The sequence below is a fragment of the Antechinus flavipes genome, chromosome 3 (genome assembly GCF_016432865.1).
Source record: "Antechinus flavipes isolate AdamAnt ecotype Samford, QLD, Australia chromosome 3, AdamAnt_v2, whole genome shotgun sequence".
Classification (NCBI taxonomy): domain Eukaryota; kingdom Metazoa; phylum Chordata; class Mammalia; order Dasyuromorphia; family Dasyuridae; genus Antechinus; species Antechinus flavipes.
In genome coordinates, this window is record NC_067400.1 from 219,763,061 (window position 1) to 219,788,061 (window position 25,001).

The 25,001-nt window shown below is 35.9% G+C and overlaps 1 long non-coding RNA gene across 1 annotated transcript in view; it reads left to right on the plus strand.

The window, feature by feature from the left end:
• Window positions 1–997: 997 nt before the first annotated feature.
• LOC127553666 (uncharacterized) overlaps window positions 998–25,001 on the plus strand; it is a 68,528-nt gene continuing 44,524 nt past the window's right edge. Inside the window, exon 1 of the long non-coding RNA XR_007951798.1 lies at window positions 998–1,084. This is a non-coding gene — a long non-coding RNA (uncharacterized LOC127553666). The remainder of the gene's footprint in view (window positions 1,085–25,001) is intronic.

Genomic DNA, 25,001 nt, shown 5'->3' on the forward strand with positions numbered 1-25,001 from the left:
GAGATCTTACCTTGATCCCACCTGAAAATTGTATTTAATATGTTGGATTTCTTGTAATATTTTTGTATTTCATATTGTAATATATAGAACTTCAATTTCTGATTGCTGTTTTGTTTCAATAAATGAGTTTACAATTAATATTTTTGATAATTTTTCATGTAACCAGCCACCAAATAGTTTTAAAAGAAGCTAAATTGGCAAGTAAAAGTTTATATATCATTTCACTTGAAAGGAATCAAGGAAGTAATTTTTGTATGTATAAACATGTATAAACATACATCTAAGGATCCACATTTACACTGTGAATTTCTCCACTAAATAATAGGTTGGTGCCTCATTGTTAAATGGAAGTGAGTCCAGGTTTTCAAAATCTAATGTTAATGTAACACGAACTTTTGAAGGTATATCTAACACAGCAAAATTCCAGTGACAAAGTATATACCTACTATTCAGAGATTAGTATAAATTAATTGATAGGCAATACTTGACTAATTGTGAGTCATAGAAGACTGACTTATAGGTCACCTTAATCTTGAAAATAATTTTGGTCACCTTATCTTGAAGATGACATAGCCAGATCGTGCCACATATTTTGGAGAAACTGGGAAAAAGTAGTCTCAAGGATAAAATGATTTATCTTTTGATGTGTAATAGAACGTAGTATATTATAGTATTTGACAAAATCTACTAGAAATACTAAGACTCTGGGAAGATTGTGGAGGAGGTCAGAAAATTTCAAACTTTCTAAATTTCCCTCACAAACAGAAGAAATTTGTGCCTCAGGGTGAACACAGACAGATGAAAAACAAAGAAGACTTGGGGTAGAACAGGGCACTTTCGGGGACATCCTGTTGGAAGAAAGTCACTAGGACAGGGTTTAATCAGTGAGAAGTGCAAAAACCTCCAGATTAACTCCAGAGAAACAGCCAGCAGGAGCCAACTGGATTTGTCTAGAGCCTCAGCCAGAACTACAAAATCTTTCTATTGTTGATCAGCTGGAGAGTTGAAGGTCTGAGTCCAGAAGACTGAAGAAACTGTTGATAGGAATGATGGGCCCAGCTTTGTTAATGAGACTTAATTATAGGTGAGAAGGAAATGGCATACCTGATAAGTGCAGAAGCAGTGAGTAATCAAAAGAGAAATGTACACTGTATGTCAGGAATTATTAATATTGCTTTAGAGGCATGTTTACATGTTGGCAAATGTTTATGTATGTGTATATGTATGTGTCTGAATATATGTGGGTATGTATGCATGTAGATCTAAGTATGTGTGTATATAGATATAGGTATATGTATGTGGGTTGGAATATATATGTAAGTATATCTGCTTAATAATAGCCTGCTAGGGGGAGGTGGAAAAAATTAATGGGGGGAAAAAGAATAACATAAAAATGTGTAGCAGAGAATAAAAGAATAACTTACAAGGAAGCAATGAAAGGATGGATATGTGAATATAACTTTTTCTATTATTATATATGCTTTCTTGAAATGGAAAGTTATTGTTATATATTTTTAATCCTACCTAATACTCTGCTGGGCATTTGATAATGTGTTGTTTTGTTTTAGTTTCCTTTTCTGTCTTTCTTGTTCTATTCTGTTTTTCCTTATTTTGTATTTTGTTCAATAAAAAACAAAATTTAAAGAAATTATAGTGAACTTATATTGTATCAAACTCTTTCTAGAAACTAGGCATTTTATTTCCTTAATATGTTTATTTTGTAATTCTGAAGTTATTGTGGATATTTTAGATCATTTAGCCTAAGCTTCTGTGTATGTTCTGCAATAATACCTTTTAAAAGTGCTTTAATTAAAATGAATAACTTTTCATAGATTTTAGTGGCCATCACAAGATGTGTTCAGGAAGAAACTTATCTGAGCCTGAATTGCTCCTGTTTATATAATAGAAAAATTCCTCTTCTGATGTCAGTCCTTACAAGTGAGATTCTTTGCTAAATGTTTTTGAAGATTTATGAATTCTAATTGGCCAGTTGCCTGGTCTAAGCTTGTGAGCAATCATTTTCCCTATGGATGTTTAGTTTCTAATCTTCAGTGATTTCAGATGTAGGTGCCTGTTGCTTGGGGAGTAAACCTATGATGGATTACTTCACAGAATTAACCTAAAGATGATATATGACCAGTGCCATTGGAAAGTGGCAGTTATTTCATGATGGACAGTCTGCTCAGCTAGGATAATAATAAATATCCTAAAAATGATTTTGACAGGAGATATCTTTATCTTGGTGAGGGGAAGAGGAAACAAATCTTTTGCATAAATAAGGAGAAATAAATAGGAGAGGGGGAAAACCTGTTGCTCTTTTGACAAACAAATTTATGAGACTAAAAGAGGCTAATCTTCAATGAAAGCTATTTGAATTTTAACATGCAAACAAAAGAATTCTAATAAAACAAAATCAATTTTAAAAGCTTCTTAGTAAAGGAAGTCTCCTGAAGTGTTTGTTGTACTTGCAATTATAGTAAGCAACAATTGATAATAACAATAATGTTTACAAAAAACAATAAAAGCAATTTAGTCTATTAGATTAAGATTAGAAAGGAAGCAATATATTGGGAAAACATTTTTACATAAAGCTTCATTTCAAAATTATATTGAAAATCGACACAAATTTATAAGAATTCAAGCCATTCTTCAGTTGATAAATGGTCAAAGGATATGAACAGACAATTTTCAGATAAAGAAATTCAAACCATTTCTAATCATATGAAAAGGCACTTTAAATCACTATTGATCAGAGAAATGTATATTAAGACAACTCTAAGATACCACTATACATCTCTCACATTGGCTAAGGTAACAAGAAAAGGTACTGACGAATGTTGGAGAGGATGCGGGAAAACTGGGACACTAATATATTGTTTATGGAATTGAGAATGGATCCAACCATTCTGGAGAACAATTTGGAACTATACCCAAAGAGTTATCAAACTGTGCATACCCTTTGATCCAGTTTTGCTGTTGGACTTACATCCCAAAGAGATCTTAAGGAGGGAAATATACAAAATGGGCAAAATGTTTGTGGCAGCCCTTTTTGTAACGGCAAGAAACTGGAAACTAAGTGGATGTCTATCAGTTGGAGAATGGCTGAATAAGTTATGGTATATGAATGTTATGGAATATTATGGTTCTATAAGAAATGATCAGCAGAATGATTTTAGAGAGACCTGGAGAGACTTACATGAACTGATGTTTACTGAAATGAGCAGAAACAGAAGATTTTTATACATGGCAACAACAAGATTATAAGGTGATCAATTCTGATGGACATGACTCCTTCCAACAATGAGACAATTGAGGTCAGTTCCAATGATCTTGGGATGAAGAGAGCCATCTACATCCAGTGAGAGGACTATGGGAACTGAGTGGGGACACAACATAGAATTTTCCCTTTTTTATTGTTTTTTGGCTTGCATTTTATTTTTCCTTAATTTTTTTTCCTTTTTGATCTGATTTTTCTTGTGCTGCAAGATAATTGTATAAATACATATACATGTAATGAATTTAACATGTATTTCAACATATTTAACATATATTGAATTACTTGCCACGTAGGAGAGGTGGTGGAGGGAATGAGGGAAAATTTGGAACAGAAAATTTTGCAGGGGTCAATATTAAAAAAAAATCCATATATGTTTTTTTTTTTGAAAATAAGAAGCTTTAATAAAAAATACTAGAAGCAATTCATAACTTTAACAAAGTTGCAGGATACAAAATAAATCCACAGTAATCCTCAGCATTTTTATATATTACCAACAAAGTCCACCAGTAAGAGATACAAAGGGAAATTCCATTTAAAGTGACTGTAGATAATATAAAATATTTAGGAGTCTATCTGCCAAGGCAAAGTCATCAACTATATGAACATCACTACAAAACACTTTTCACGCAAATAAAGTCAGATCTAATCAATTGGAAAAATATTAAGTTCTCATGGGTAGGCAGAGTGAATATAGTAAAAATGATAATACTATCTAAATTAATCTATTAAGTGCCTTACCAATCAAACTTCAAAGAAATTATTTTACAGATCTAAAAAAGAAATTAGCAAGTTCATTTGGAAGAACAAAAGATCAAGAATTTCAAGGGAATTAATGAAAAAAATGCTAATGAAGGTGGCCTAGTTGTATCAGACCTAAAACTGTATTATAAAATAGGGACCATCAAAACCATTTGGTACGTACTAAGAAATAGAGTAGTCAATCAGTGGAATAGATTAGCTTCATAGGACAAAATAGTCAATGACTATGGTAATATAATGTTTTACAAGCCCAAAGACCTCAGCTTTTGGTAAAAGAACTCATCATTTGATAAAATCTGCTGGGAAAATTGGAAATTAGTATGGCAGAAACTAAACATTGACCCACATGAGATATGGCACCATATATCAAGAACCCATTGTCAAAATGGGTTTATGATTTAGATATTATGAGTGATATTATAAGTAAATTAGAATAACAAAGGATAATTTAACTCACATTTGTGGAGAAGAAAGGAATTTGTGACCAAAGAAAAACTGGAGTTCATTATTGACTATAAAATAGATAATTTTGATTCTATTAAGTTAAAAAGTTTTTGTACAAAAAACCAATGCAGACATGATTAAAAGGGAAGCAGTAAACTGGGAAAAAAAAAAAAAAAACAAAAAAAAACAAACAAAAAAAAAAACTTTATGTCCAGTGGTTCTGATGTAAGCCTCATTTCTAAAATATATTGAAAACTAACTCAAATTTATAAGAATGAATCCATTCTCCAACTGATCCATAGTCTAAGGACATGAACAGGCAATTTTCAGATGAAGAAATTGAAACCATTTGTAGTCATTTGGAAAGGTGCTCCAAATCACTATTGATCAGAGAAATGAAAATTAAGACAACTCTGAAGTATCAGTACACACTTCTCAGATTGGTTAATGATGAATGTTGGAGAGGAGGTGGGAAAATTGGGACACTAATATATGGAGTTATGAACTGATCCAACCATTCTGGAGAGCAATTTGGAACTATGCCCAAAGGACTATCAAAATATGCATATCTTTTTATCCAGCAAGGGACCCACTTATGCAAAAATGTTTTTGGCAGCCCTTAAAAAGTGGCAAGAAACTGGAAACTGAGCAGATGCCCATCAGTTGGGGAATGGCTGAATAAGTTATGATATATGAATGTTATGAAATATTATTTTTCTATAAGAAATGATCAGCAGGATGATTTCAGAAAGGCTTGGAGGGATTTACATGGATGCTCAGCGAAATGCTCAGAACCAGGAGATCATTGTACACAGCAACAACAAGATTATATGATAATCAATTGTGATGGATGTGGTTCTTTTCAACAATGAGATGATTCAGGCCAGTTTCAGTGAACTTGTGATGAAAAGAGCCATCTACACCCAGAGAGAGTATTGTGAGAATGTATGTTGAATGTAGATCACAACATAGCATTTTCACCCTTTTTTTTGTTGGTTGTTTACATTTTGTTTCCTTTCTCATTTTTTTTTTTCCTTTTTGATCTGATTTTTCTTGTGCAGAAAGACAATTGAATAAATATGTACACATATATTGGATTTAACACATATTTTTAATGTGTTTAATATATATTGGATTACTTGCCATCTAGAGGAGGAGGTGAGGGGATGAATTTGGAACACAAGATTTTGAAAGGGTCAATGTTGAAAAATTGTCCATGCATATGTTTTGAAAATAAAAAGCTTTAATTAAAAAAAAAAAAAGGAATTATTTTCCACAGTAGCCTTTTTTTCAAAACTACCTTTCCCAGTGGGCCAATTTTGATTTTGAAGGCTCTCTTCTCCTTGTTGTTGTTGTTGTTGTTGTTGTTGTTGTATTTGCTTTTGTACTTCTGTCAATTCTTTCTCTGATTTTTCCTGTATCTCTCTTGATCTTCAAAGTCTCTTTTGAGCTCTTCCAAGGCCTAATCCTAATTCTTATTTTTCTTGGAGATTTTGAATGTAGGAGGATTGACTTTGTTATCATCTTCTGACTGTATGTTTTGATCCTCCTTGTCACCATAATGACATTCATTAGTTAGAAGCTCTTTTTTGTTGTTATTGTTGCTCCTTTTCATGGCCCAATGCAACTTTTAAATATTTGTTGAAGTAACTTTAACAAGTTAAAGTTAAAGAAAGCTTTCTTTCTGGGTTAGAGGGTGCATTGTCCCAAGCTTCAAAGGTCTTGTGCAGGTGTTTTCAGAAATCCTTGTAGAAATCTGACCACAAGCATTCTTTTCTGACCTGGAGCTATTAGATGTGTCCCTGTCCCAATGTAGCTGTATGATCTATTGTGCTGGCCAGGCCTGGGGCTCTACTAATCGAGTGCTGCAGTGGGATTGCACACCAGACTCCTACCCCATCGTCACAAACCCACTTCACTAACCTTGCATGTGCTCCCTGAGCTGAGAGATCTAGAGGCTTCCAACATTGCTGCTGGTTCAGAGGTTCTGCCTCACTGACGCTGGGCAGGAACTAGAGCCAGACTGGGCCTTCACTGGGGTGGTGCACTGAGGTACCATTTGGTTCCACAGACATTTTCTGTTCAGTTTCCAGATCCACTTTGATGTCTTTGGACTGAGGGGTTTGGAAGCCACCAGTATTGCCACTGATTCAGAGGTCAGGCTAGGATCAAGCTGGGGCTGGACTTGACTCCTACCTTTGCTGCTGAGCTTCTAAGCCTTCAGCTGAAAAATATTCTACTCCATCTTTTTCAATATTCTGATGCTCTGAAATTTGTTTAATCATTATTTAAAGGAATTTGGAACAAGATGGGGCAGAGGTTGGGCAAGTTCCTACCTTTACCCTGCCATCTTCAACATTTTAAAATTTAATTTCCTTGATTAATCTTGAGCTTTTGTTATTCTTGAAGACTTTTGTTGTCATTTTTTTCTAACTTTGTAAAATAATTTTTGGTAGTTTGTTTGACATGGCACTGAATAAATTCAGTAAATTAATTTAGGTATCGTCATTTTTATTTCCCAAAATTGGCTGCCACTTTGAGCATCTAGGGTACCTGTGGATTCTCCAGTGTTATTTCCTTTAATTATCTGCCAGTAGATATGATTTACTAACCGCTCTTAGTAAATGAGATCATAGGATACAAAGCCAATAAGGATAAGCATCTTTTTATTAGGAATTTGCCTAAAAAATGGAAATGAGACACAGGGTGATAGCTTGAGAACAAGTAGATTAAAATTATATTCTTGTTATTATTGTTATTAGTGGTGATGGTGTTATATGGCTTAACCTGAGGCAAGTTTACAGTTAGCAGAAGATTATAAAGTTCAAAGGAAGTGATTAAAGCTAGAGAAAAGAAATAAATGTAAATGCAAAAGTAATTTTAATTTTCTTTTCATGTATTGTTAGCTTATGCTTGCCCTAAGTTGAATATGACACTATTGTTACTTGATTGACTAAATATTTGTAATTCATTCTCAGATATCTTTCCACAATTGTCTGTATTAGCTTAAAAAAAAAAAAACAACAACAAAAAAAAAAAACCTTATCAGCTAATTGGTGTAATAGATAGGGCACTAGCCCTGAAGTCAGGAGGATCTGAGTTCAAATCTGGCTTAAACTCTTAAGATGTCCTGGCTGTGTGACCCTGAGCAAGTCACTTAACCCCAGTTGCCTCAGGAAAAACAAAACAAAACAAAACATAAATTTAAACTGATTTAGTATTCTACTGGAAATGATAAAAGTGGGAATATTGCTCTTCATTCTTTTCAATCACTTTGATAAATTCAAACTTTTTTTTTCTGAGACAGAGCTTATTTATTTATTCGTTTGCTTTATTTATTTATTTATTTGTTTTATTTATTTTTGCCCAGTGTGGAAAAAATGAGATAGGGGAAGGAAGAAACCTTTCCTACTGGTGAATTCAAGGATTTGGTCAAATTCACTAATCAGCTTTAGTGTGAATTATATTTACTTTTAAGCAAGTACAATATATTAAGAAATCCTACATTTAGAGACATAATTCCAGATTCTTAGGTTTGGTTAATGATGGCCCATTCTTGTGATAATAAGTGGCTCTTTCTCTTCTTTTTATTTACCTTGAAATAAGAAAAATTCGTGCTGAACTTATATTTGCAGGCTTCCAGCACATTTTTAAAAGAAGGAAAGATCATTCAAGCAACTATGCATACTGGAGTATTGTTTTTCTTTTTCTTTTTCTTCTTACTGGTTTTATTTAAATTTATTTCTTAAGTAATTTAAAAAGAAATAGTTTGACTAATTTGATGGGATTTTTTTGGCATCATGAGCATTCTTAAAATGAATAGCTGAGCTTTCTGTATTTCATAGCCATAAGCCTGTTTGAAGTTGGCTAAGACAATCATTTCAAGCTAGTCTTAAAATTGGCTGGATGAATATGTAGTGAGAATGAAACTGAATTATATGTCATATGAAGGTCAAATTTAAACCTAAAACAACTGAGTAGTACTTCTTCATATTCAACTTGTCTTTAAAAAGATGCATACCTTGGTCATAAACAAGTCTTATTTGCAAACAGAATATATTTTCAGATACATTACTTTCAGCCTCTGAAATATTTGATCTTGGGCTAGAATATCCTGATGAATTTCAATGAGATGTTAAACAAAAGAAAGAAAAGAAAAGAAAGATGCTAAATTAAAGTGAATGTAATTCAAGCTAATGCTTTACTACTTGACACCTCATTCAAAATGAATCACCTCAGACTAAAGAAAGTTGGTACAAGATGAGCTCCATCAGCCTCTTTCATGATTTACAAATGAGATTCTTCAGCCTTCCAGAAAAAAAAATGCTTATCCAAAATATGAACATACACTTATCTGTCCCAGCATAAATGTCTTGTTGCAAAAAATGATTACTGTTTTAAAATCATTCTTTGTTTGCCATGATATAGGTCAGCATGGCCATTAATATACTCAAATAGCCAGATGGATCTTTGACTTCACTGATTTGACTTTTCTCTCCAAGGATGTCAATCAAATCTCATTTATGTTTGATATTCTAAAAAGAGGTTTTTTTTTTTTTTTCCCATGACCATAAAGACATTCTTCATAAGGTGATCTATTAGCAAATACATGAATGAAAACACATTAGTTGAGATTGAGATAAAATTAGTAAAGTACTTAACAAAGTATCTGACACAAAATAGACACTATATAAATACTTTTCTTTTCTTCTTTCCTTCCCCATGACTATCCCCTCTCCTAAATGTATTAGGCACTTTTATAAACATTGGGAATATAAAGATAAATGTGAGATAGTCTTTACCCTTTACATAATATAATAGGGGAAAATATTTTCTACAATATAGTAACCTCCATGAAAGGAGAAAGAAAGTACCAAGGCTGGTCAGTGAAGTGTCAATCTTCTAAGTTTGGTCTAAGAAAGATAGGTTGTCAGTGGGCTTTTTATTCCCCTTAAGCAGACAAGATATGTACCATGGGAACAACAGTCAAAAACTGAGCTCAAGGTGGACTTAGGAAGCAGGAGTGATAAAGACAAAAAATTTTACAAGTCAGGGAAGTGGGGAATTAATAGCATAGTAATCTAATCAGGTTATCAAGACAAAAAAAAGTCATAGGTCAAGGGTATGGTAGCTTTACCAGATTATCTATGGACTGGATTATTTTTTTTTTCAGAACTAGAAATTAATATTTGTCAGTCTTAGTTGGTTATCTGCCCTAACATGGAAAGATCTGGATTCAGTATGCAAATACTGCAAGGAACTTCTGTGCAAGGAATTTCTGATTTGTCCAGCTTAAGGAATGCTTAGTTTATTTTTTGTTTTGCTGGCCTCTTCTGGATGGTAACTGAGCTGGAGCAAACCAAGGTGATTAGTAAAGTCATTAACTATTCCATTTTCACATTCCCTTGGCCATTCAGACTAAAAATGAATGGCCATAGACAGCATTATTTTATTCACTATGGTGGTACCTTTATGGGACCTAGCTGGGCAGGGAGATAAATGACCAAGAAGATAGAGACTAATCCAGTAGGAGAAAGAAAGAGACTGATTGAGGACATCCAACCCTAGGGAAGAAGCTAAAAACACCATATTACTGGGTTGCAGTAGCTTGCCCTTCAGCTGAGCATCATGAGTGTGGAAAGCTTCTATGCTAGCTTGTACTTGTTGAGATTTGTTGACATAAAAGCAACATTCCTCAATACTTCATCAGCAAGGAGGGTTTCCTGTGCCTGTGTTTTTCCATGATTACCCTATCTAGTAAGCTGATTTTACTCATTAGGCCCCTAATCTTGTGGATCAGCCATCTCCTAGGAGAGTTCCAGAAAACCTCAACTGAGGAAAGCAGACCTCCTCTTTCTGTTCCTTTAGCAGCCAGGATACTGTTCCCCAGGATGAGGATCAGGGCCTGGACAATGTAGCAGTGGAAATAGAGCAAGATGGGAGAAGGATCAAGGGATTAGTATTCAGGAACACAAGGGCAGGAGAAATTAAGGAGATGGGGATTGTGTCAGATATAACTGAAGGTCTGACTTCATGAATTTTGGTGTACCAGGCAGTCTACAGTGAGTAGGGTAGGTTGGGATAGGGGGAGAGTCTAAAAAAGCTACTTGCCATTTAAGAAGAACATTTTCAGATATGATGATAGGGTGAGGAAAACAATAAGAGAATCTAGAGACCTGTTGATTTTAACCCCATGTCCTAGACCAGGGTTCCTCAATTTTTTTTTTTTTAAATAGGGTCCAGTTCACTGTCTCTCAGACTGTTGGAGGGCCAGATTATAGTAAAAACAAAAACTATGAACAAATTCCTATGCACGCTGCATATATCTTATTTTGAAGTGAAGAAACAAAATGGGAACAAATACAGTATTTAAAATGAAGTAAAGTTAAATCAACAAACTTACCAGTATTTCAATGGGAACTATGGGCCTGCTTTTGGCTAATGAGATGGTCAATGTCTAGTTCCCTATTTGTCGCTGCTAGTCATAACAAGTGATGCAAGTGTGCATCCTTAGTCTTGATCTGATTGGAGATTTCAAATGTTTCATTCTAGAAAGTCTGTTCACAGACATAAGTGCTGCCAAAGATGATTGCCATTTTGAGAGCATGGTTCCTGAGATGAGGATATATCTTAGAGGAGAGAGATGCATAGAAATTATGAAGGCTGCTTGATTTGAATGTGTCTTTCAGAGAGTCACAATTCTGCAGTTCAGCCAATTCCATTTGGTAAATTGTATCCACATTTTCAGTGTCAATAGAAATTGGGTTACAGAAAAGCTGTATGTCCTGTTCATGGAGATGAAGCTCTTTAAATCTAAATTGGAACTCCTTTTGCAATTTTTCCAGTGAATCCACACATGTTTTGTTTGGGAATGCAATCAGTGGTTTTTCTGCTAACAGATTTTGAGTTGTGGGGAGATGGCAGAAGTTTTCCTCCTTCACTTGTTTGATGAGGAGGCCTAATTTTACTTCAAATGCATTGACATGTGATTGCATATCACAGATGAGATTCCCCTTTCCTTGAAGTTGCATATTGAAATTGTTAAGTAGCTCTGTTACATCTGTCAGAAAGCCAAGGTGCCATTTCCATTGTGCATCATTGAGCTCTGGTACTTCTTTGTTTTTTGAAAGCACAAATGTTGTAATCTGTGGAAGTAAGTCACAGAAACGTTTCAAAACTCTCCCTTGACTCAGCCCATGGACTTCTGTGTGATATAGAACATCTTCATACTCAGCATTTATCTCAGACAGAAATTCCTGAAATTATCTGTGATTTAATGCATTAGCTCTAATGAAGTTAACATAAGATACCACAATTTTCATTACGGAGTCCCATTGCAGTGATTTACTACACAGCGCTTGTTGGTGGATGAGGCAGTGTATGGCTATTGGATGAGAATGGTTATGCTTGTTCATCTCTTGGTTAATGCAAGCAATTACTCCTTTCTTAGACCCCACCATGCTAGGAGCACCATCAGTTGTCATGCTGGCTAGTTTAGCCCAGTACAGCTCCATACCATTCACAGTTTGGCAAACCTTTTCATAGATATCCTCTCCTGTAGTTGCTCCTTTGATGCTTTGCAGTGCAGCAAGCTCTTCTATGACTTCAAAATAATCATTTGTCCCATGAATAAAAATTAGAAGTTGAGCAGAATCATAAACATCATTGCTTTCATCGAGTGCCAAGGAAAAATATGAAAAAATGTTTATGGAGTTTTGCAAATGCTAATGGACTTTCTCCCATTTCTTCAATCCTCCGTGTAATTGTAGGTCCTGAAAAACTCACTTTACTAAATAAATTGGCCTTCTCTTGGACACATCTCTTTGGCAACAGAAAGAAGGCATTCTTTAACAAATTCTCCCTCCACAAATGGTCTACCAGTGTGTACTATTAGCTTGGCAACTTGAAAACTTGCTCGCAGTGATGAAATATTTAGCTGCTTCTGCTTCACAAAAGTATTTTGCTGAGTTGTCAATGTATTTTTTAGTTTTAATATTTTATCTTTTCTCACTTCTCCAACCAAACAATCATATTTATCTTTATGTTGAGTTTCATAGTGTCGATGCAAATTATATTCTTTTAACACAGACACTATATTCTGGCATATCAGACATACAGCTCTTTCCTTGTACTGCAGGAAAAAGTAATCATAAGTCCACTGTTCTTTAAATATCCTACACTCCGAGTCAATTTTTCTTTTTCTTGACATATATGATATATATGTACATATATATACATATATATAGCTACAAAAACAATGTGCCAGCAATAACTTTGCCCACACAGAGACACATAGACTGCAATGTCCAATTTCCTCCAAGCTGCCTCTATGCTGTGATGCCTTTGTTTCCCGCACTCTCTCTCCTTCTCTTCGAGCTCCTTCTTCCAACCTTCACTGCTTGCAGTGAATTCCTCCTGCAGCGGCCATGACATGAACAGCATGCACTGTACATCCCTCACGCCTGTCTGTTGTGGTGGCTGCCATTACTGTACAAGGCCACGGGCCATCAGTTTTCCATCTTCTGCATCTCTCTCCCTTCCCTACACCATACACCCCAACCCGGGAACTCACCTCATCTTCGTATCGCCTCACACTGTCTCTGCTGCCTCAGCCCAGTGCCGGAAGTGAGAGTTGCTAACATGAATTTAAGTCGAACGTCACTTCTGGTCTGATTTTGCCATAACTCGGCATGCCGCATAAATGTCCTCAGCGGGCTGCATCTGGCCCGTGGGCCGTAGTTTGAGGATCCCTGTCCTAAACTATCAAAGAAGTGCTGGTTGCTTGGGTCCTTGGGAATATTATTGTACAGAAGCCAAGTCTGAGAAAGAAGCATGCTCATAGAAGGATTCAAGCAAGGTCTGTTAGCCATATTGTTGAAAGTAGGGCTAAACCAGTATTCTGCTCAAAGGTACTCTTGGCAGTGATCTCAGTAAATGACTTTGTTCTTCATCTTGTTGAGTAAGAATTTTGAACAAGATGGGACAGAAAAAAATGATATTGATGAGAAACCAGTCATTGGTACATGAAGTGGTACCAACCCAAATGGGCTGACCTGGCACAATGGGGAGTTAAAGATGCCTTGGGTTGTAGTAATTCCTAGGAGCCAAAGAAAACGCAAGGAAGCTACAAAATTTGAATTTGAGCATGGTTCATCTGGGCAGATCCAGATTGTATAATTGCTAGATCAAAGATTGCTATAGGAATTCCAGAGAAGTGATTTGTAACATAATGAAAAGCAGCTGGAAGTACAAAAGAGGCCGGGAAATCTCAGAGAAGACAGGATCCTGAGAGTTGTTAAGGTCTAGTAAACTGTATATAAAATAAGGAGCATTGAGGAGAATGTAACACTTCCTAGCAGACCAAATTTGCCTCAGTCTTCAAATCACAAATGGTTGTTTGCGATCTATGGGCTCTGCAACTTTAGGCTGTTTGGGGGGTAGGTTTGGGCTATCAGTTCAATAGATCCCAAATTTTGGCAGAAATTGGCAGTATTGAGGTGTTTCTTTGGAGATAAACATAGACCACAATTAGACAGATTAACCATCTTGAGCTTCCTCAAGAGATAGATGATAATGGGAGAGGAAGGAACACCCATTGTTATGCAATCAAAACCAAGTAAAAGAGGAGACCAAAAGGAAGCCCAAGGTAGGGGAAATGAGAGGCATAGTGAAAGAAAACCAGCAAATCAAAACAACTTAATACTAATCTAAGAGTAGCTAGGAGATATGAAAAAATAGCTAGTGCCATGGAAGGGTCTCAGAGGGGAGGGGTAGATGTTGATGGGTTCTCCAACCTGCCAGTATTGTCTTCAATCCATGACTAGTGAAGTAGGTTCCCCAATCACTATATACCTCACAGGGTGTTCCACAATAGAGGATTTAGTGTCCACATAGGGCCCTTTCTATTACTCCTGATATGCCTGTTTGGCAAAGAAAGACCTCTACCCAACTAGGAAATATACAGAACATGACTAGAGCAAACTTTTATCCTCTGCATGGGGGCAACTAAATGAAATCAATTTGCCAGATCTCAAAGGGTAAGAATAAGAGTAACTTCCTCACCTGGAAATTCTTTGAAGGACTTGGGGGAATTGTACAGAGGACAAGTTTCCTTAGCTTCCTTGTAGGATATTTCCCACTAACATTGTGAGACAAGTAAGCTTATCAGTAGCCCAGTGGCACAAATGATGTAAATAACTTAGTAGTGACCTACACAGTTGGTGAGGTAGGGCAACCTGGTGTCCATGTTTCCAAAGTCCAATCTTGATGGCTAAGGTGAACACTTATAGTTCCCTTTGGTGTTTTATCTCTGGAGAAACCAAGACTTGGGCCTCCATTAAATATGAAAATCTGTGGTGACTTGATTGAAAAGATAGAAGAGGCCATTATGGGTCCTGGAAGGGAAAGGGCTGCTTCCTTAACTGCCTAATTGGCCAGCTGATACCCTAAGTTTCAGGGGTGGATTCATGGAGTGGTCAATGGTTTTGATGGCAACTGCCTGCTTAGGGAGTCATAAATATTCCTGTAAGCTGGAGGCTTGCTCATTGTTTTTTAATGAGCTTTCCTATGGAGGTTAGAAACCCCTACTGTTTCTATAACATGAGCAATCCTGAATGTATATCTCCTTTAAAGATAGATAGAAAAATAGATAGATGATAGATAAACAGAAAGGAAGGAAGGAAGGAAAGAAGAAAGGAAGAAGGGAAGGAAGGAAGGAAGATTAATCCTTAATCCCTTATTCATTTTACAGACCCTTGAAACTGTCTCTAATTCTGTTTGCTGCACAAAATAGGCATGGGGGAGGGATACCAACTCTATTTACTATAGCTATGCTATAACTGCACTTACTCTCAGAGTTTCATAGATAAAACCTGTCCTTGAAAATCCTGAGTTCCTCACCCAGAATGGGCATTTCCTAAAGATCCATTCTTGGGATCAGTGAATACATTCTAGAGATTGTGATGTAATCATAGTTAGTGTCGTTGGATTCATGGCTGTTTTCTAGAAAATTTGTCTCAAGGTAGGTGGAAATTTCTAAAAATTTGATAGGATTCAATATATCAGTCATATGATAATGATGTGGGTTTGGGTAAGCAACTGGGTTCAGTTTTTGTTGGGCTACTTACTTGACAGATGTTAGGTGTGGTATGAGTTTAACAGGAATTCAACTGCATGGAGTGCAAAAAGTGTTATGGGGAAATTGAATATGATGTCTTCACTTTTCATAAGAGTTTCATCATTGAAATTTTGGTCTTCAAGAAGGGTGGTAGCCTTCTGTTAACTTCATCGATTTGCTTGTTATAATATCCAACTGTTCTACCTATGTTAGCCTCCATGCTTCTGTACCAAGATCCCCACAGCATTCCTTCCTTTTTTCATAGTGAAGGATAAAAAAGAGTATAGAATAATTGGGAAGTCCAAGTGCTGGTTGGTTCTGAGAGGGAGAGTTTAATATGCTGCCCATCAGAGAGACAGAAGGGATCAGGGCTTTCACAGCACAAAGTTCCCTTTAAGGAAGGGGAGGGTTAAGGGAAGGGAAGGGAAGAAAACTTAGGTATCCAGAAATAACAATACCGGACAAGGTCCAATAAGGCCTGAGGCTATCTCTTAGAGATTGGGAGGGGAAAAGTTCTGTATCACTGTGACCCAAGCAGGGTTGAGGGATACAGTACCATTGAATATGAAGTACCTGAGAACCATAATAGAGGGATGACAGAACTGGACCTTGTCTAGGGAAACCTTGTGGCTATTTTTGGCTAAAAAGGTAAGGAGGATAATGTCATAGTACTCTCCTGTCAGTATATCAGAGCAAAGCAACAGGCCATCTATATCAGATGTAGTGAATGGTGAAGAAGAACCAGAGAGGTGAGACTGTCATGTAGGACTTGAGAAAAATATGAAGCAATTCTGTAAATCCCTGCAGGAGAACAGTCCACATATACAACTATTTTTTCCCAGATGGAGATAAAGAAATGCTGGTTTGAAAAATAGACTGGGATAGAGAAGAAAATTCTGCAAAAATCCATAGCAGTAAATACTATAACAGACAGGATTATGAGGGACAACAGGTGAGTGAGGGAGTACGATAGCATCAATGGCCCAGAGGTCCTGGATGAGTCATCATCATCAGTTGCCAGAACTTCTAACAGGGAAGATGGATTTTACAAGGAGAGGCATAGTAAATGACTAGAACTTTTAAGATATAGTTGTGAAGTGTGGGTAGAGGTATATTCAAGTGTAGCATGGGGAAGTGCATGCTGTGTTAGAAAAAAAGGACATGATATGAGGGGTGAATTTGAACCTCTATGGACATAGTGGTGGAAATTCATCCAATGTCTGTATGATCAGTAGTCTACAACTGAGATGGGACTTCTGTGAGGCAAGATGGGATCTCACAGGAATCAGATGGGGCCTTGTGGGATTCAGACTGTTAGCAGGAGAACATGATGGCAGCATGATGGTAGGGGATTGGTAATATAGTACAAAAGTGGTTGGAGTGATGTTGAGCAAGCAGAGAAGAAAGATAATATATGATCAAGAAGGTAACAAGGGACCCCATGAAAAAGGTGGAAAGAATATTGGAAAAGGTCCTCCTTCAGGACTATAGGAAGAGGGGAGTTCAGAAGGCTCAGAGAGGTTTGTTGGAAACTCTCGCCACAAAAAGGCTATCATTATTTTAGGGAAGGAGGGGGGTTGAGGAATTTGCAAGGATCCAAAACTGAAAAGTGGCCACAGCTCAGAAACAGGGTATCCCTGAATACTACTGAAATTTCTCCTAATTGGGAGAGGGGCTGAAATGAGCAGATAAGGATCAGATGTTGCAGAACTTACTCAGATCACCTCTATGCTTGTTGCCCTGAATTCTGGTTTCCTGTGTTCTGAATGCATGGACACATGTGTAGTGTTCTTAGTTCGGTTTTCTGGAGGTCTTGGAGCAGCCTTCCTTTCAGCAGAGTAATAATCACAAGAATAGCCAATAACTCCAAAAGACTTTATAGCCTCCTTTGCCTGATGCTCAGGTAGCTTTCTTGTGGCCTTCAGAGGGGACTTGGTTTCAGTGGAGAAAATGCAGGAGGATAGGCCACCACAGTGGTGTGAGAGGAAGTGAGTGAGTCCAAGGGTTTGTGCTTTAGCCTCCAGCCACCACAGTGGTGGACGATGGAATGAATCTGTCTCTGCCTCCCTTGTCTGAGTTTGTCTCAGCTTATATGTTCTACACTGAGGATAAACCAATCATTATATCATTAGGAAACCATTATTTTTAAGATTAAATCAATAATCCTGAATTTAGAGAACTATCAAACACCATGCTAAACTAGATAACCATTGTGTTTTTCAATTCCACTGACTTAAGACCTTGTAAGAATCCTTGGTTTCAGTACAAGCGTTCCGGCCCATAATACACATGTCTTGTATTCAGATTTCTAATACCATATTTTTTGCAATAGAAACAGATGCCAGGTTTGTGATCCTCTTTGAATGGGGAACAGGAGATTAGGGGAAATCAGCTGTTTAAGCTGCCTAGGGTAAACCTGGTCTTTTTGGGCTGGGAACTCCCTTCTTGCCTTCAAGTCATCCTCTGTTTCAATAGTTAAAGTGTAGGCAAGTTGAGAGGCATGTTCAGACATAAATTAGGGGTGCTAACATTTTCAGATAGATAAAGCTGGAAATTATAACAATTTAGGAGAGAAACTAGGTCTGGCCACCCCCTCCTAATCCCAAATCAAGTCTTAGCTGGCAAATGTGAACCACATGTAACCAAATGTAAAACTCCTCCAGCCTTTGAAAATTTTTATTTAAGGAGAAGTCAACAGGAAGAGGGAAAGCAACCTGAATGGCTGCAGTCAGAACTTCATCTCATAGTTTGGCTTCATTATAATGCCCTTCCTGGTCTTTTATACACAATCCATCTTCAAGTACCTTCTGCATTAATTTTCAGATCAGCCTTATTAATCCAATTCTTAGCTTATTGCTTTATAACTCATGACACAATAAGAAGAGAAATGCTGGGGAATACTCTAAAGGCGACATTAAATTGATCAGCAAAGCCTTTGAAGTTCCCTGTGGATGTTCTACAATTAGCCTCCATGGCTTAAAGTTGTACTGGGTGATCATAACAGATTTTAAGGGTTTAACATGGCCTTCCTTATTCTTGATACAGGTAGTCTGGGGCTTTTGTTTATTCACTACCTTAAAGAAAAGGGTCCAAGTTCAATAGTGTTGACCGTGGGATCCTGGCCCATGGGTAGAATGGAGTCATCTGTACTAGAACTAATCTAATCAGGAGGGCATAAATAGGGTGTAGAATCAAAGATGGGAGATGGGGAACAGAAGGATGTGGTAGAACAGATGAGAGGGATAGGATAGAAATGGATGTAGAGGGGTGGGTGTAGGAGGATTTGCACCAAAACAAGTAAAAGGGGTAGACAGCTCTTGAGCAGATGACTCATAAGGGAGAAAGTTTGTGTTTTAATATCGTTAGCCCATTTAAAAAACCAACCAACATGGAAATACTCCCACTCTGATTTAGACTTCTAAAAGGCATTTTGATTTAATATGATTTGAAGATAAACCAATTTAGACCAGTGAAAGGAGATCCAAAGAAGCCAAACCAATTCGGAAGTATCTTTAGTTATCTAATGCCAGTGGTGGCAAAAATTATGGGCATTAGACTGATAATGGTTTGACATGTAAGAGGCAGTGATTTGGCTGTCTAGATCCTCATTTTAAACTGTTACTGCCCCATGGCAAATTTACAGAAGATATTCTTACTTTCCGAGGAGACCTGTAGGTACACAACATGGTATGGTTTCAGTCCCCAGAGACTGCTTAGAGAAGAAAGTGGACTTTGGCAGAATGAGCAAGAGTCTGAAGTAAGAGAAAAGATCTGGAGAGGGACTGATTCACCCATCAAAGTCAGGACTTTAAGGGGAAAAAAAAAGTTCTATGGTGCCAAAGTTGCAGTGATGTTTAGGGAGAAGTCACCTTCCAGAAATTACTTTTCCATCCAAATCCCAACAATATCAACCTTCTAAATTTAGTCTAAGAAAGACAGCAAGATTATTGGTGGGCTTTTTATTCCCTTTGAAACAGACAAGACATCCAGCAAGGTAGCAATAATCAAAAACTGAGTTCAGGGTAGGCTTAGGCAGCAGGAATTATAAAAACAAACAAAAAAACAAGTCAGGAAAATAAGAGGAATCATTACATAATGGTCTGATCAGGTTATCCCTGGGCTTATTTATAAGGCAAAATTGATTTCTTAGAAATCAAAATTATATCTTTAGAAACAGGCTAATTTGTTTTGGGTTGTTTTTTAGAAGTATGAGTTGACGTGAGTCAGTCTGAATTGGTTATCATAGCAGGGGGATTTCCGGGTTCAGTGTGCCAATACTGCAAGGAATTCTAATGTATAAGGAACTTTGGATTTGCCCAGCTTAAGAAATGCTTAGTTTAGCAATAGCCCTGAAGCAAGGAGGACCTGAGTTCAAATCTGGTCTCAGACACTTAATATACTTCCTAGTGACCTTGGGCAAGTCACCATTTGCTTCAGGGGGAAAAAACAATGCTCAGTTTATCTCTTGCTGGGCAAGTTCTGATTCTCAAGTAAGTGTGGATAATAAAGGAGATTGTGAAGATCAAAGAGATTAATAAAATCATTAACCATTTCATTTTCACAGGAGGAGTAAGGGATTCATAATGTGCTTTCTAGACACATAGATGATTACTTTTGACATGTAAGGATTTGACTAATTTTCCCTGAGAAAGTGGTGAAAAACAAAGTGTTGGGGCATACTAGTAATAAACTTTTATCAAAATCAGCTCAGAACTGGTAATATAACTGGAGAATTATGTTGGATAAATTAACTCCAGTAGGAAGGATTGACAATGACATAGAAGGAAGATGGCATACAATTTCTAGGAGGACTTTTTCATTTTCTCTTAACATCACAAGGGTACTAATGGAACATAGGCCATCTACCTGTCATCCCTTTTCCTTTCTTATAAACATTTCCCTGATATAACTATAATCATTATATTAATATGTTATGTCCATATTAGTCCTCCCACAACTCTAAGAAACCAAATTTTCTTGTGAAACAAATAAAAAAATTAAAAAGAAAACCCCCACAAACAAACGTGATTACTTCATCTGAAAATTTATAACATATTCTAAGTGTGATTGTTATTTGATATTTATGAAACCCTCAGAGCACTTTGCAAGAACTTTACCAAGGACTTTTGATCCCTTGAACACACTCAAGGTACGCATCAGTCTGTTTCTGTCACCTAAAAGTAATGAGAATAAACAAAATAATGATTTTTAAAAATTGTTTTGTAATTTAAAAAAAAATCTTTTTCTCTCTGTTGATACAAATCAATTATATGTTTCTTAGGATGATTTCAGGAATTTTTACCTTAAACTATACTGGATTTATTTTCCTAAGAACTTAAAACTTAAAAAAAGCCAAACTTTTTGTTTGATCATATAAAAGTTCATTTGACTCAGTATAAATAACAGTTTACATTGACATTGCACAACATGATTACAAAAAAAAAAAAAAAATTAATTCTCCCAAATAATCACCTAAGGGAAATAGATTCAATGTTATTATCTCAATTTTAATGATTAACTCTGAGAACATTTGTGAATTACCCATTTTCTCTCAGATAACAAACTATTATGTTTTCTTAACTAGAATAACTAGAATATAAACTTAGAAGTTCAGTTGTTGTCTCTCTACAATGATACTTTTCCTAGTAATCATTCTCTAAAAGTGATACTTGTGCTAGTTGATTTTTAAATACAATTTTAAATATTTCTTTGAGAATTAAAAAAAAAGAGTTTTTTAAAGCATCTCATTAATTTGAGCATCATCTTTATGAAACAAGATAACCATCTATTTATGGCAATGTTGCATTCTACTGCTGCAGATGCTGTTATGCCATTTGTAAAATGGGTTCCCATGTCTATGAGGAAATTAAACATTTGACTCTATATACCATGGAACCCTGAAACATTTGCATCATCATCTTTACATGTATTGACTTCTACTCCTTTCTCTGAAAATTGTAATCAAATCAAAACTTTGAATGCCTCCAAGAAAGGTTTAGCTAGGTCCCAATTAGTTTGAGTGATGAATTCCCTAAAGTAGTCGTATCACATTCACATTCTTTTGGGCCAGATACAATGTTCATATTGTTCATAACTATAACTTAGAATAGTGTGAATTCAAATGTGATTACTTTAGGGGAATCATCATTGACACTAATTAATCCAGACCTAGCAGTATGTCAGTGAACTTTCAGATTGTTTCTGCCTTTATTAATTAGTGATTTTCAAATTCTGATGTTCAGATCTGAACTCTTTTATCCCATTATTCTTATTCTGTACTGTGTATGTATATGCAATCTCCCCCATAAAAATATAAGTTTGTTGAGGACAAGAACTATCTGACACTGAGGCAAAATGAAACTAAATGACTTTTCCCAGGCAGTGCAAGTAAATAATTAGTAGTACCCTCCTGCAAATTCCCTGGCTCCAGCAGAACATTCTTCTTCATCCAGTAGGAATCCCTCATCCAGAGCACCAATCCACAACCTGGAAGAGGGGGGTTAGAGAAGGCTTGAGTGTGTTATATTTCCCTCCAATCCCCTTTTTCTACCCCTCTCCCCACACACTCTTCACCAGTACTATGGATACAGGATGTTTGCTAGGGTAAGAGGGAGCTGGACTTTGTCCATAGTAATATGGAGCAGGTAACCAACAAGCTTTGCCCCTAAGTAGGGGAGCTTGCTCTCTGACCTACCTCCTCTCCCCTTTTCCCTGGTCCCTGGTTCAGTCAACAAACAATTTTTAAGTAATATTTAAAATATGTCCCATTTAAATTATAATTCCAGATATAATTTAAAGATATGCTACTCAGTAGTAGAAGCTGTCTAGCTATATTGTTCTGGGAAACTCACCTATATCTGCACTAAAGAATCACTGACACAGCTACTTATCTAAAGGCTTGAATAAAGCAATTCTTGGTAAGCAGCTCATATAATGTCCTATTATTTCAGAATTTTTGTTTTTGTTTTTGTTTTTACCTTTTTGTGTATTACAGAACCCTTTGACAATCTAGTAAAACTTAATGGAACACTCACAATAATATTTTAAAAGCATAAAATAAATAGAATTAAAAGAAAATTTACTATGTCAAAATAGAGTTATTAACTTTTTTTTAATGTATAAGTATACTTTAAGCTATAGGATGTATAGGATTAAACAAGGGGAAATGGACACAACCCTCACAAAACTATTGCAGAAGGCATTCATTTGGAGAAATATGTTGAGCTAAATCTTCCAATAGAAAATTTCAGTTTTACTAGAATATTTGGTTACCTCAAGGATTCATAATTTTATCATTATGATAAATCCATAATCCATTACAGAAAACAATCAAATTTTGATCAGTATTTATCATAGAAGGGAGTTTTTGAAATGATGTGGGGAGAAAAAAAAATCTAACTGCTTGACCTCTTAGTATTAGTCTCACTGAAGTTACTGTGACTAGGCCTCAAACAACAGATAATGTTTAGAGTTTGACACCAATCTATTATGAAAAGTTATTTTTTTAATTAAAAAAATTTATCCTGATATGAATTTCCAAAGCTTGTAGTGTCCTAGCATTAGCCTTGAAGTTTCTGTGATTAATCTTATACCTGAAGACCATAGCAATATAGAATGTAATGTGGCAGAAAAGTAGATTATTGAAATAATATATACATCAATAATGTTTAATCAATATGGAGAATAAATTTATAGGGATTGTAGTGAAGAATAAATGAAGGGGGTAAAACTGCTTTTCATTTCATGTTAATTCAGCATAACATGTTTCCTTTACCATATACCATTTCTAACCATCATGTTCATTAAATCTTTAAACCCCAACAATAACCACTGAGGAAACTCCAATATGAGATGAAAATTGCTAACTCAGCAGTTTTACAGACCTCTCCCACGATACAACTTCTACACTATCACCATCATTGACCAAACATTCCTATCTATTTCTCCTATTAAAAATCAGTAACCTCTTAATTGATCTCCCTGACTCTAATATTCTTGAGCAACTGAGAGATGCCTTCTAGAAATTCTCATTAACAGAAGCATCTTCACATTAGGGATAGGATAATGAAGGAAGTATCATACCCATCTCCCCCATTTTACATACACTTTAAATTATAATATATATATATATATAATTATAGATTATATTTCTAATTAGAAAATCTCTACTTCCTGCTTCCCTAATTCCTATAATTCAAAGTTTTTGTCTTTTGAACTGGAAATAACCTCCTCCTTTTGCTGAATTCTCATTCTCATCTCCCTTAAACAATGCCTTTCCTAGACCCTATCATCTTTCTCTTTTCCATTTTGTCCACTGGAAAGGATAGTTTCTTTTAACAAGACAACTTTAATCCTAGGGAATTAATCTTATACTTAGTTTATCTTCTTGGAATTAATACAAATATGAGTTTTCCTTGAAGACTGCTTGTTCATTCTTATCCCCTCCAATGTTTGTTCTTTTTCTTACATACTTGATCAAGGACAGATTGACAGAATGCTTCTTATTTTTTCCACGAACAATCTCATATTTTTATTTTATCACTGTCTATAGTTTATCTTTTGATTTGTAATCCATTTTTCTATTTCTTCTTGTCCCAAACTGTGTGGATTTAATCTGACAACTCACTTTTTTTTTTCTTATTTATTCAGTAGCTGATCTTCAATTTCTCTCCATCCAGATATCCGGTCACATTCTTTAATAACTTCAATATTGTTTATATTCAAGTACTTTATCAGTTTTATAAAATATCATGACCTCTGTCTCTACTACATTTCAACCACTGCTAAGGTGACTTAAAACCTACATAACCTAAATTGCTTTAGGCAAGATTAGATCAGAGGAGCATAGATATAGGGCTTTAAAGGATCTTATTTTGCAAATGAAGAAACTGAGGGATAGGGATAAAAGTCTTGCTAAAAATTATACAAAAAAAAAAAAAAAAAAAGAAGAAGAAGAAGAAGAAGGAATAGATGTAGAATTTAAACCCAGGTTCTTTGACCCAAAGTCACAAGAGACTATCCTTTTCTGATGCTCTATCTGCAGGATCTCTCCTTCCCTCTCTTCCTTCCTCCCTCCCTCCCTTTTTTTCCTTCTCTCTCTTCCTCTTCCCTTTCTCTCCTTTCTCTCTCCCCGCTCCCACTCTCTTTCTCTCTCATATTACACAGAGAAATAGAGGAGTCTTTCCTACAACATACACCTTAAATCCAATGAGTTTTAAGTACATTGTGATTGTTACAATATAGGTAAGACCTGAATAAAGGCAGAGCATGGATTTATTATCTTCTCCTTGACAACTTAATAATTATCTCTGATCTAATTATTAATATTAAACTATATATTTTGTGATAGGTTAGCCAATATAAGTGTTTTTATAAAGCCAATAATGGATAAAATCATAATAATAT